The sequence below is a fragment of the Strix uralensis genome, chromosome 16 (assembly GCF_047716275.1).
Source record: "Strix uralensis isolate ZFMK-TIS-50842 chromosome 16, bStrUra1, whole genome shotgun sequence".
Classification (NCBI taxonomy): Eukaryota; Metazoa; Chordata; class Aves; order Strigiformes; family Strigidae; genus Strix; species Strix uralensis.
In genome coordinates, this window is record NC_133987.1 from 9,337,653 (window position 1) to 9,350,650 (window position 12,998).

A 12,998-nucleotide genomic window follows, 5' to 3' on the forward strand; every position below is an offset into this window, starting at 1 on the left:
TCAGCCGTGGGTCTGCGCTGACTCACAGCCCCTCTCAAACTCACTGGGGGTGAAAGGAGGGCTGGAATTTGCTCACGTCAGTCAGGTGAGTCCAATCCAGCTCCTGGATTTTGAAAAAGGCCAGGTAATTTCAGAATGTGGTTACCATCATGCAGGCTAAGATAAGAGTAATCGGAGCTTCGGGCCATAAGCCGATTCCTTGTGAATCTCAAGAAGGAATTAGCCCCGTCTCCTCCGCCCTGTGCTGCCTGGCAGCATTTGCACGCATGGGCACACACCTGGCGGGAGGCTGAGGCATGGGGACACGCACGTCCCAGCGCTTGCCAGAGACAGGGTGACAAGGACCCTGTGAGGGCAGTGCAGAATTCCAATGGGCAGAAGAAGGGGCATGGAGAGCAGAGAAAATCTGCTCCAACCATGGTCTGCAGGGCAGGTATTGCCCTAACTCGTTGCACAGGCACGGCGATGCTGGGATCTCCGAGATGTCCTTCCCCAGGAGGTGCCCGCCCTGCTTCTCCCCCCGTTTCAGGATCTGTTTGCAGCGGGGATTCCTCCACGTTGGCTGAGAAATGCATTGCGATCTCTTAATAGCTCATCCTGGCTGGAAGCTTTTCCTCCTATGTAAATACTATGTGTATAACAGTGGCCTCGTTTCATACTATAGAAGTGCATCAGATGTAGCTAAACATACTGAAGATGGCTTAAATTATCCAAATTTAACATTTGGTTATGTAGTCTGAAGATTTAATTGAATTTTTAGATTAGAAGGCACTGTAACTGTAGTCTGACCTCCTGGATAGTGAATTTTACCCAGGGATTTAAAGCAAATCTGATGATTAATCTCCATTCTTCTGACGGACAAAAATTAGCCAGGTTCATAAGAAAGAGAGGTGGCTGCTGGAGGCAGATGGATCAAAAGACATCCGAATACCAAAGTCCAAAATGTTGACCAGCATCTCTGAAGGCAGCAGGTCCTGACTGACAACACTGCCACAAACCAGGTTATTTTGCTTTAGTTTGTCTGATTTGTGAAATGAGGGTAACAAACAGTTCTGAGGTCAAAGCTAGCATTCAAAAGCAATACTGGTACTCCTGTTTTCACCTAGAAAATTCTGCTATTCAAAAATCTACAGTATTAGAGAAAAGTGAAACTCTAGTGGTTGCCAGCAGTCGGCCGGATGGCTCAATGAGGTGGTTTAGGATGACAGGACCGCCAAGGAGATGTGTGACACCAGCAGACCCACGTCCCATCCCATGTCCCTGCCCCCCTGCCCCAGTGCTGGGGTAGAGGGGCCAGGGAGGTGGGAAGGAGACATGTCTCCCTGCAGCCAGAATCTCGTGCCACGTGGCAGATTACCAAGCAGCTGAGAGTGGGCAACGATTTCTTTTGCCAGTTTTCTAATCTATCTAATGAGCAAGAAAATAAATCAAGCTGACAGTCACCCAGGTGGTTTTGAGCCTCAGCTCCTCACAGTCCCCTTGTTCTTCCAGCCCATTTTATAACAGGGTTATAACCCGAGGACACGGCAATAACTCCTGCTATAATCTTTTCTTTACTAACGTCACTTAGCAGATGGAGTCATTTAGAGGTGCTCACGTTTAAATGAGTGGCTTGCCCTGAAAGGGACAGAGCTGGGGCTGCTGGCAAGGTTTTCAGGATCGTTAGCCTAGAAAATGCTTAGCAGGGGAAGCAGTTGGCAGGCAGATTTCACGGACATGGCACCAATGTCCTCTGCCAGCAAAATTACAAGGCTGAAATCCTGGAGCTGGATGGGGCCAAACTGTTCACAGCAAACAATTTAATTGATGAATGAAGTGAATTGCCCAGGAGATGATTTTTAGTCATCTGCTCATTGCATGAAGCTGCTCGGAGGACGGTCCATGCAGTCGGATGTTGCCAGCTACCTGCCCGCATCAGGGACAGGCTGGCCAGGGCTCCCTGTCATGTGGACCTTCAACAGAGTCACCTGGGCACCTGCTCCCCAGATGAGCAATCCAGGGCTGCGAGCACAGCTACCTCCAGGCTTGCCAATCCAGAGATGTTATGCTTCCCTACAAATATTACTGCTCTTAAGCCTTCATGGCTAGACCAGTGATGAGACCATGCAGAAGATCCCAGCATTGGCTGTTTGAAAGGGAGCCTACACAATGTAAGGAAGAATGGCGCCAAACTAAACAGCTCACCTACTTCTCAGCTTCTCCAAGAAATTCAGTGGCAATCTCATAAGACTCTCCTCTCTAGATCCCTGATGCCCTGCACAATGCTGCACAGGCTACCTTCATAAGCTCCTTTCGTTTGGTCTAATAAAGTAAATTAGCTCTCCAGCTCTCCCAAGGAGAATAGCCATGGAAATGTACATTGAGATGAATGCTTGCAACCCTTGAAAATACCTCTTAATTGTGAAAAGGCTTCTGAGAAATTAATAGAAGGCACAATAATTACCAAAGAAGGGGGAAATATTGTTTATGCTGGCTGGGCAGCATTTGACCCAGCCCTTGCAGAGGTTGGGGAGAAGAAGGAGGAAGGAGGCAGGGAGATGAGGCATTAATGGCAATCATTGTTCTGTTCTATCTCACAGTGTCCACGGAGACCAATCCCAAATTATTCAGCCTAACAGTTCTCAAAACAAACTCTTATTCTGCTCCTTTGTGGCAGGCATGAAGCTTTCTCTGCAAGTCCCATTTTACATCTTTGTAACTCAGTGCTGGATGGTATAACACTCAATTGTGAAAACTCTGCAGGAGCCTTTGATGCAAGCATCTTTGAGATGCAGGGCTTATCAGCTCAAATAACACAACTGTCTTTTATCCTTTGTGTCCCAAGCCTGCTGTTTTGGCACTTATATTTGTAATTCATTGCCTGGCTCTGGGTCTGGATCCATCAGGACAGGCAACGCTGTCTATCTGTCTGCGTTGCTGAGATATGTGTGTCTGCCCAGAGGGACCCGAGCACCTAAGCTCTGCTTATCTTCAATGATGCTTAGGTTCCTAATTGGTTAAAAGTCACTTTGGAAAGGGGGTCTTAAGAGCTGTAGACTTGTAGATGCTTTCAAAATGACTACTCCCAGACCAGGCTGTCCATCTTTTCCCCCTCCCATCTGGGACTGTAACCTCTCGGTCCCCTCTGGCCTTCAGTGCACCTCCAGCACCACCATTCCTCCCTTCCAGACCAGCTCCAGCCCGTAGACCTGCCCGCCTTTCACCAGCACTACATTTTCTTCAAAAAAGGACAAATGAGGTGGAAGTAGAAAAGGTGAAAACATGATAATAGCTGTGGGAAAAGGCCGCTGCTATAGACTTGACAATGCTGGAAATGGAGGCTCGGAGAAAAGTTTTTCTCCAAAAATTACTCTTTTCAATCTCAACAGCACACTGAAGAGAAGTTTAAGCACACTTTCTAACACCTTTTGTACTCAAATTCCAAATTCACCTGTCTACCCAAGTAATAACAGAAATAATCTTTTTTCATCCAGCTGCACATTTTGCTATAGAAATTTGTTTCCATTAAACTATTCCCTTTTGTCCTCTTAAAAAGCATATTTTAAATAATAACAGTGTAAAAAAAAATTATATACTACCCAAAAAACTCAACCCTGTCGACTGTGCACTTTTATACAAAAGTTATCTCTTTCTTTCGACGGATTGATGAAAAGCCTTTCCATAATGTCAAGGTGGAGATGAGAAAGAGGGGGAAAATTTCTGAGTGCCCAGCACAGCTAGTCATTTTAACAGGAAACACAGGGCAAACTCTGGTCTTAGAAAACTAAGTTACAGCACCAACATGAACCTGATGTTCTTCTTCTGTTTTGTAAAATACAATTTTGTAGAAGTTGGCATGGAGGCACACATTGCACTTCTCATCTGGGGAAAAAAATGCACTTCTTTCATATTCCTCAAATCTTAACAGGAGATATTCCTTAAATCTTAACAGAATAATGTGAATTCAATCTTAAAAAAATAAAAATAAAAATTATAACCATGATAACTTTCACTGCTACCACAATTTGAGGAGTGCGGCAGCCACAGCTCAGCCACCCAGGGTTTCCCCAGGAAGGTCCATGCTTGGACAGCACTCAGAGAAATCACCCCAAGAACAGCAATGTGAGAAACACAACCCTGGATTGCTGTCCATGTCTGCACCAGACTCTTCCCTCTTGGAAATGAATGCCATGAGGCTTCCCTTCGCGATCCACTCCTGGGTGAGGATTTCCAGGCACTTGAACCCTCCCCAGAGAGATTTGCTCCATCCACGCGATCCCCGTTGGCTCTCTCCCATGGCCAGCCATCTCACACCAGTTACTTCTCTCACTCCAGAGATGCAGTCGACAAAGTCACCCCTTACCTTTGTGCCTGTGTGTCACTGCTGGTTCCTGCTACAGTCATGAACGTCTAGTTGTTGTCTGCAGGGGCTGGGAGGCACACTGCACACGGCATTCGGGATCACACAAGAAGGTCACCAAGCCCAGTATTTGAACTGCAAGGGGAAAAAAGAAAACATAAGAGGGAATTCCATCAGGGGGTATAAAAGACTGATTGACAGCTTGGTTAACATGAAACCATCCCAGGGACAGCACAGCTACTCAAGTCATGGATCAGACACAGAGACGCAAGGATCAGATGTGAATGGGAAGAGAACCAAGGGGAGGTCCAAATGAGATCAGTTGCTCAACATAGTAACTAAAAGGGAAAAGAAATCCACCCACCAGCGGAGGAGGGACTGTAAGAAATGCTGGAAGGGGACCTGGGACTGAAGTAAGAAGAATGGGACAAATGCCAGACAGGGACTGAAAGAGATGCAGGGAAGACGGATAGCTCTGGGCATGCACAGGGCTGGTGGTACCAGACAGACATCAATGCGGAGCTCCTGGAGGGATGAGGAGCCACTGCCACCACCAGCACCAGCCACCCAGCACAGGCAGATTTTAATAAGCTTAATAATAATCCTTACACCTGGGGATTTGTCTCATAAATGTGTTTTTAAATCTTAAGTGTGATTTTATTGCCCTGATTGGTCACTTCCAACCACCTCTCTGTTTTTCTTTTACTTTTTGATGCCTGGCTGACCAGGGCTCTCTATGCTTACCACTGCTGTTAAGCTCCTGCTCACCTGTGATGTGAGACAACCAGTATAGCAAGAAGAAGTGACACTGATCGTAACAGTACTCATCTTTGTGATATTCAATGTCTTGTTTTATTATGATCAACATAATAACAATAATAGCAATATTCGTGACAACCATTTTATTATTCTTCCTGTTAGTAATATTCAGACATGACCTAAGAGGTATTTCAGAAAGACAACACAAATCCAGTGCAAAATCCAGGAGAACAGGGCAGTTAATTAAACGTCAGAGTGATGGACAGAGCTGGGACAAGCCTTGAACAGTATCAGAGAGCTGGACAACCTCTGACAAGTGCAGGGAGATGGATGGATTTGGGACACGTCCCAGACCTCTCCCCCAGCAGAGGCAGAACCCTCCTACCTACACGCATCTTTAAACACAACATCGCTCCTGCTCTGTTGCTGTTTCATTGACTTATGCAGGTGAGGAATTTTTCTGGAGAAAGCTGTCTTCTAAACCATGTCACCGATCGCAGTCTGATCTGGTGACATTTTATTACCTTCAAATGGTGCAAAGAAAATAAAGAGCCCCATTGAAAATGACAGCATCTTAAACGTGGTTTTTAACCGGCGTATGTGTGGATTCGCAGCAGGTAGGATTTTTTTCGCAAAAGATTTCTTTTCCTTTTTCCAAACCAGACATTCACAAGAGAGGCAGGCAGAGGACAGTGAATGAGGAGAGAGAATGGCAGCTGGAGGGTGTTGCAAAACTCCAAGAATAAATATTACAGAACAAAAGCAAGCCTGTGACAGATACCGGGCAATCTGTAAGTCATCAGGAGAGTGGAGAGCATAATAGACTAATCAATCAGGTAGACAAGGGTGAGAAGTGTCACGGGGAGGCAATAGGTAGTTGGAGGTCAGTTATGAAATATAATCTCTAAATTGGAAGGAGAAGGACAGTAGCACAAGAACAATGACAGGTATTTGAATGCAGGTAGGTGAATGTTGGATTGGTGATTTCCAGGAGAGTGAATGTCAGATGAGAATATTATGGGGGTAAGAAAAAATAACCTGGTATTTTAGAGACGGGCATATATTCTGTAAAGTGAAAGAGTGAACTGGTGAGACTTTAAAGTGTAGCTCCATTTCAGAAAATGCTGTTGAAAGACAGACGGTGGGGCTCCCTGTTGCTTGTTCCTCTGGGTTTTCAGACAAAGTTTGTCAGGTTAGAAGCAAAAAAAGTGATGCTTTTCCTAAGCATAGGTCCTGCAAATACCACCTGGGATATGAAAGCCAAGCCAGATCCTTTCTAGCTTGTGCTTTCTCATCAGTGATCCCGGCATGCATAATCTCTAATCTAGTTAGCTAATATGCAGGGAAGTTGCACACTGCCATGCATGAGAAGATGGGGATTCTGCAGGTGAATTTAATTATTCCTTCTACAGAGAAAGTGGGTGTCAATAAGGCACAACTCACTCTCTGCTAGCTGGGCTGCAGGGTGACAAGAAGCCAGGCAGCATCCTTTACTTCTCTTGCTAAGCTAAGCAGGTATAGTACCATTAGACCCAAAGAAAAGCTTGACTTAACATGAAGTCATTTCTACCGACACTTTTCTGACCTTAACTGCGTACTACAAACGTGTCACACAGTCCTTCTAACAACAGCTAGACCCAAGCAATTAGAGCTGAATGAACAATTTGCAATGAATAATCAGTTTGGCAAACTTCACCTCATTTTATGCTCACGAAATGTCCACACGCAGATTGCAAAGTTCTCACATTTCTTTGTTAATGGAAATAACTTGCTATTTTTTCCCCTGAGCAAATAGCACTGTAACAGTTCACTGAAAACAATCGATATTCAAAACGTTGGCTGTGCTGATGGGTTATGCCAGCCACATGGTGCTGTTTCAGCTCCTCCATTGGGTGAGGGATCGGAGCAGCTCCAAGAATTGCAAATCAGGACTGTTACCTCTCTCATTTGAAATTCCCTTTTGCCAAACCTGTCAGCGTTAGAGCAGGTTCACTGGACTGAATATCAGCCATGGATATGTGTAACATGGGAACAGAGCCAGCTGTCGTCCCTCTAGAGCTGATGGAGAGGGCCAGGTATTGTCAGAGCCCCCTGGAGAGGTGGACACCAAGGACATGTTGGAGAACCTGGAGACCTTAAGATGAAAAACCTGACTCCCTTAAACCACGTGCTTAACTCTCCATGCCCAGGGCTGGCCAGAGTAGGTCAGATCCTGCAGAGAAAGTGGACACCAGTTTGCAGCCCAGGAGGTGGCATGCTGCTCACATGAGGCTGCACCAAGGGCTGGCAGCCGACCTGCCTGGTTGCTAATGAAGCCGAGAACAATGTGTGCTCTAACGGACTGAGACACGCAGGGAGATAAGAGAGCACGGGGCAATAAATCAGGCTTTCAAAGCAGAGCATATTAGGAGATCAATGGGACAGATATTAGACCAAAGGAGCAAGGACCAGAGAGACAGGAGCAATTCTGTTCCTCCTCCTTCCCCCCGTTGCTAAGGAATTTTTTTTCCCCATTTAATAACATCCTCATTGTTTTTAAATGAGCAGCAAAGCCAGTGGGTTCCACGTGGCATTAGCAATGTGTTTGTGAAAGGGAAAGCGACTGGCTCCTAGCAGGATTTGATAAAAGCCTCTCCAAGCTCTGAGTGATTTACAGCTCGGGAAAACAAACACAGACTGATACAAATGCAGAGAGAAGCAAAGACGGCACCAACATCCAGGTACACTCAATTACCAATTCATCAGCCCAAGTGAACTTGAAGGGCTTTTCAAACTCTACACAGCTCTAAATTAAAGGAAATCTTTAGATGGATAGCATTCTGCGATAAGGGGAGAAGAAGACTAATTTGTTGATCTTCAGCTTGGGAGCCCTCGTCTTTCGTGGGCAAAGGGCCACAGGTGAGGGCGGCAGGCAGCAGCTCCCCCTCCCACGTGAGACCAGGGAAAGGACCAAATGTCAGGATGCCTTTCGCAGACTGTTGCAAAGCTGCCGGCACATGCCTCTCCCTCCTTCCCTCCTTCCCTCCTTCCCTCCCTCCCTCCCTCCCCATGCCATGCCCCAGTCCCAAAACGGCCTTTTTTTCCTGTCTCTACTAGAAACTCTGCTTTTGCCTGCCCTGGAGGTATTTATGGCAAAGCTGTGAAAATAACAGATTTTTTGGATCATTGGCTGAACTAAAAAAAATGGAGGAAAAAAAATCACTGCACAGTGACCCCAAATTGGAATTGCCTAGGCTCTCCACGGCAAAATATATATATAAAAAATCTATGGTCAACCAATTGTTTAATTCAATCTGAAACTAACTCACAGGGAATGTAATTTTTCCCTCCATCCCCTGCCTAGAAACCCATTTTTTCGCAAGAAGAGATGATTTACAGCTTCCCAGCTCCACACTCCATAGGCACTGACACTGGCGTGGTGTTTGATATCTTCCCCCATTGCACGAAGCTCCTCAGTGGTGGGGGAATGGCCCCTTCAGTGCTATTGTGATAAAAACTCAGAGGCAGCTGGGGGTAGCAACAGCAAGACAGGAACAGAGGGAGTCTGGCCGCCGAGAGACTGCGGGAAACTCTTTGTTAATTGTTCATGCAGAAACTGTTATCATTTCAGTGTCTAATTGATATCTTGGGGAAACAGCATCTTCGGAAAAGATAGCACATCCTGCCCAGGCTCCGCCTATGTGTGCTCAGGCGAGGTGCCCCATGCTGCTGATGCTGATGGAGTGAGTTGCTGCCCCAAAGCTGTGGTCCTGTCCCTGTCCCCCTGCCTCACATCCTCATCCTGCGGGTCTGGAGACCTGAACCAGCGTAAGAGCCCTGGGATGGCTGGAAGGGCAGGTGCTGAGCTTAGCCACCTCTTAAACCTTTGGCAGAGAGGAGACTTTGGAGAGTTTTGCACAGAGAGATACCCATTCATCAGCAATGAGGGTTGTGTCAGCCTCCGGTCTCCACTCAGGGGTAGGGACTGCCCACATCCCTATATAAGCTGCCAGCACTATCCCTCCTCCTGCCAGAAGGAGCACTGAGCCCCTCATTTCCCACTGGATATCATCCCTCCTCCCTTTCCTTAGGACTCCACCAAAGACAGCAGCCATTGCTCACACATGCAGCTCCAAGGTTGGCTCTGAACTATTTAAAAGCACAGCAGGTATTTTAATTATTCACGTCAAGCGCGCCCTGCTTGCTAACGACTCTCTGAAGCTGTCATAGCCAGCCCAGGGTGGAGGAGAGCCCTGCCAGGCAGCTTCCCATGGCCCAGCCTCAGGGCAAAGCTTGGGTCTGCAAAACAGCCATGATCAGGTGTTGTCATCAAGGGCAGTGGTGGCACGGAGACACTTGGGTGAGCAGCACCCTGGCAGATCTGCCCAGTCCCATGCACACTTGCTTGCCCACCCAACCCATCATCCAACTGCCTGCCCAGCCCACCCTGCAGCCACTGGTACAGCACATCACATGCTCCAGGCCTGGAGTATCAGCCGAATGTTTTGCTATTGCTGTGAGCTGCTGTGCCCCATGCTGGTAGATTAGCTCTCATAATATTTTAAGGGTGCTGGAATTACCAAGATGCAAGGAAATAGAGGGGTGCTTATACAGCACAGCTGGGCAGATTCAGATGAAGACAATAGCAGGGATGGCATGCTTCCTCGCTGCCTTGAGCTGCTCCCAGGGTTATATGCAAAGAGCTGTTTTGGAAATCAAGCCCTTGCCACCCTGTAACAATGTCTCTACGGGCTTCTTCCTTCCCAGTACCATCAAAAATATTTGCTGCGATAGCATCTGCTCTTCTGACCCACATCCCTCCCTGGGGCCTGGCCCTGGGGGCTCGAGGTAGAACAAGCTGATCTTTTGCAAGGCGAAATAGGTGCAGAAAGAAGGATGGTGTCCCACCTTCATGGCTGGAAGAAAGACAGCTTGTGTTAAAGGGAGCCATGCTTGCATCAGGCTCACAGGGGCTATTCTCAGCTCCGGAGCGCAGGTGTGGGGCAGAGACAGGCATCCCACCCGCAGAAGGATCGGGGCTGTGGGCTCCTTCATTTTGACCCCACTAAGTCTCAACTAAACATAAGCTTTCTTCTCTGGACCTCAGGATTTCTATCTGAGGTTGTTCCTTTCCCTTGGACGTTGCTCTTGGTTATTTCTCTTATTTCTGATAATTATTAAGTGTCTCTTCTTCCCTGCCTTTTCTCACCATTGCCTCAGTATAAATTTGGAGGATTTCCAAGAATATTGAGGACCTGCCTTCCCCTACCTCTATGCGAGCAAGAGCCTTATCATGGGTAACCCTGAGCTTCAGGGCTCTTCTCTATCAGTAACACCCCATGGGCAAAGCCTGTGAGCAGAGGGTGCCCCACAAAAGCACATCCCCTGGTTGCAGAGCTCAGGTCTTCAAGCCTCCTGGACCATCAGAGCCAGCCCATCTCTTTTTAACCTATGTGGTTTTTAATGCTAATTTCCACCACATGCCAAATTCGAAGCTCTAATAATGAACAACTGCTTTCTTCCTTTCCTTCTGATTTCATATTCATGAGTCAGGTTTTCCTGGCACTAAACGTAAATGCTAAACGGAAATCGCTGCACAGTGACATGTCTGTGTAGCTTCACTGTCCATTTATTTGCCTTTTCAAAGAGCTGCTGTGTTAAGCAAACATCTCTGCCTGGATCCTATCTGGAGGAGTTTGTCTGGTACGGCATGGTGCCTGCCGGGGTGGGGGAAGCGACTCTGTGTGATGGTGTCTCATAGCTCTGTTTTTGCTTCAGGGTATTTCTTGTACAATAGTTCGAGTTTGGTGAATACCTCAACCTTTTCTTGAATATTTGCTTGAATCTTGGCAGGCTGCGTTCAGAGCTGACAGAGTGAGGACTGAAGCAGGGAACTCCCAGAGAGAAACACATCCATCGCTTCAGCTCGGACTCCACCGAGGGCTCCTGCAGGCAGCAGTGGGCAGATGTCTTGGCAGGGGAGGCAAAGAGACACCTGTAACATCACTAGGCAGATGATTTTTTCTGGCAAGTAGAAAATTCACATACACACACCAAAAAAAAAAAATTCAGGATTCATCCAAAGTTACTGCCTTCTCACAAGAAAGAGGGACAAAAGGCATCTTGAAAAAGGGAATGTTTTTCTGTTAACCATAATGGTCAAAATGTTTCAGTATTTTCCTTGAAGACTACGCTTGCATGTTGAATTGAATCTTTTAAAACAGCAAGGGCAAAAAATAATCTAAAATAAAAAATCAAAGGAATTAAATCTTCATGTATTTCAAGGTGAACCGAGATGTTCTTCTCTGCAGAGCCACCAAAGGTGAGTAGTCTCTCCTCCTTCTAACTTGCCTGGGACGTAAACTTTAGACAGTCTGGAACCCTGAAATTCCCCCTCCAACAGTTCAACCTGCCCATGGAGCAACATGTCTGCCCACCTCTGCTGGTGAACCATGTTGTCCCATTGCAGACATCATCGTCCTCACCCATCTGCTCTGCAATCAAACAGGAACAGATATCACCACCCCGGAAGCAAGGACAGCTACTTGCAGCTGGACTTGGGCTGTGCTTGCCTCCACTCACTGTCTGGTCTCTTCATGGAAACACCAGCTGAAGGTGGTTTTGCTCTAAGATGTGGGCTGGAAAGGGGAGCAGCTGATCTTCAAGCACCCTGGGCTGCTCTGCCAGTTTTATTCCTGCAATGGTCATCTCCATGGGGCAGGGTGGGCAGTGAGGAACTGCAATGATGGATATGGCAGTTCTTCGCTTGTCCAATGTGAAAGGCTTTACCTTCTCTCAGCTGCCTCCACTTCAGCCTCCTTCTCTGGGGCTCCATGGATGCACTGCAACTCCTTACAATCTTGTTCCTCTCCTGCCTTCTCCCCTTCCTTCTGCAGTCATCCATTGCCTTCCCCTGTCTGCCTTTTCCCAAATGCTTTAACAAATGAGCTCACAGGAAGGCAAGAGTGAGGATGAGAGATGAATTTCAGATCATGAGAAATGAACTCACAAATGTGAGTTTTTGCAACTACCAGCTGAAGAGTTGTGCTCCTGCTCATGGAGGACATGCTGTGTGGCATGTGTTCAATCAAAGTAACCAATGGGGACCACATTTTGAATATTATCTACATGGAACAGACTCTTTGTGAGGAAATTATGCAGCAATATTTAATGGTGGCAATGATTCAGCAAGTAATAGAAAGAAATATTCCTCAAACCATCATCAACTTCTCATGGATAACTCCCAGATGGGACTGAGGGTAAAAAACCTTTCATTAAAAAGCTATTCAGTTATGGTAAAACTGCCATATGTGTCTCACTGAGACAGAAGTCTGATTGTCAAAAGTGACTTCAGCTTGAAAGCTGCAGGGAAATCAGAAAGCTACTTCGCATTCGAACAGGGGTTTTGAAATCTGTCTTTAGGGACCTGAAAGCATAGCTAGATCTCACACAGCTGAAGGTGTCTTACAGCTGGATGTCTAGGTTAAGGTAATTGTCTAGACTTCTTTTATCATCAGTGAACAGAGAGATGTGTACCAACCCCCAGAGAGTGATTCATTCTTCCTTAGACATCTATTTTTGGATGGGATGAATTACATTCTGGAGGTGTTGAATGTTCTCCACTGCCTATGGAGGAGTCTAGATGATGAACTTAGCCTAGACACTTAACCTTTATGTTGCTAAAACAGGCAGCGCTTGACTGGTGAGAGTAACCCAACTTGTGGCAATACAGTGTCATAGCAATGGTAGGTTGGGAGCACTTGGCCAACACCTACAGTGAACAGGCACATGAGAAGCAGCTCTCGCTGCAGGCAGGAGATGGATGAGGATAAATCCTCTCTCCTCATCATAAGCACACACTGCGGTTGTCTCAATGTTTAACTAAGACCTGAGGACACTCTGGTGCCTGATTAGCTTCTCT

At 46.7% G+C, this 12,998-nt stretch overlaps 1 protein-coding gene across 5 annotated transcripts in view; it reads right to left on the bottom strand.

Annotated features, from left to right (window-relative positions):
• ELFN1 (extracellular leucine rich repeat and fibronectin type III domain containing 1) overlaps nt 1–12,998 on the bottom strand; it is a 109,545-nt gene that overhangs the window by 45,276 nt on the left and 51,271 nt on the right. For all 5 annotated transcript variants that reach the window (XM_074886231.1, XM_074886228.1, XM_074886227.1 and 2 more), the window contains one exon: nt 4,343–4,474. The gene's annotated coding sequence lies outside the window, so the exon portion shown is untranslated. The remainder of the gene's footprint in view (nt 1–4,342; nt 4,475–12,998) is intronic.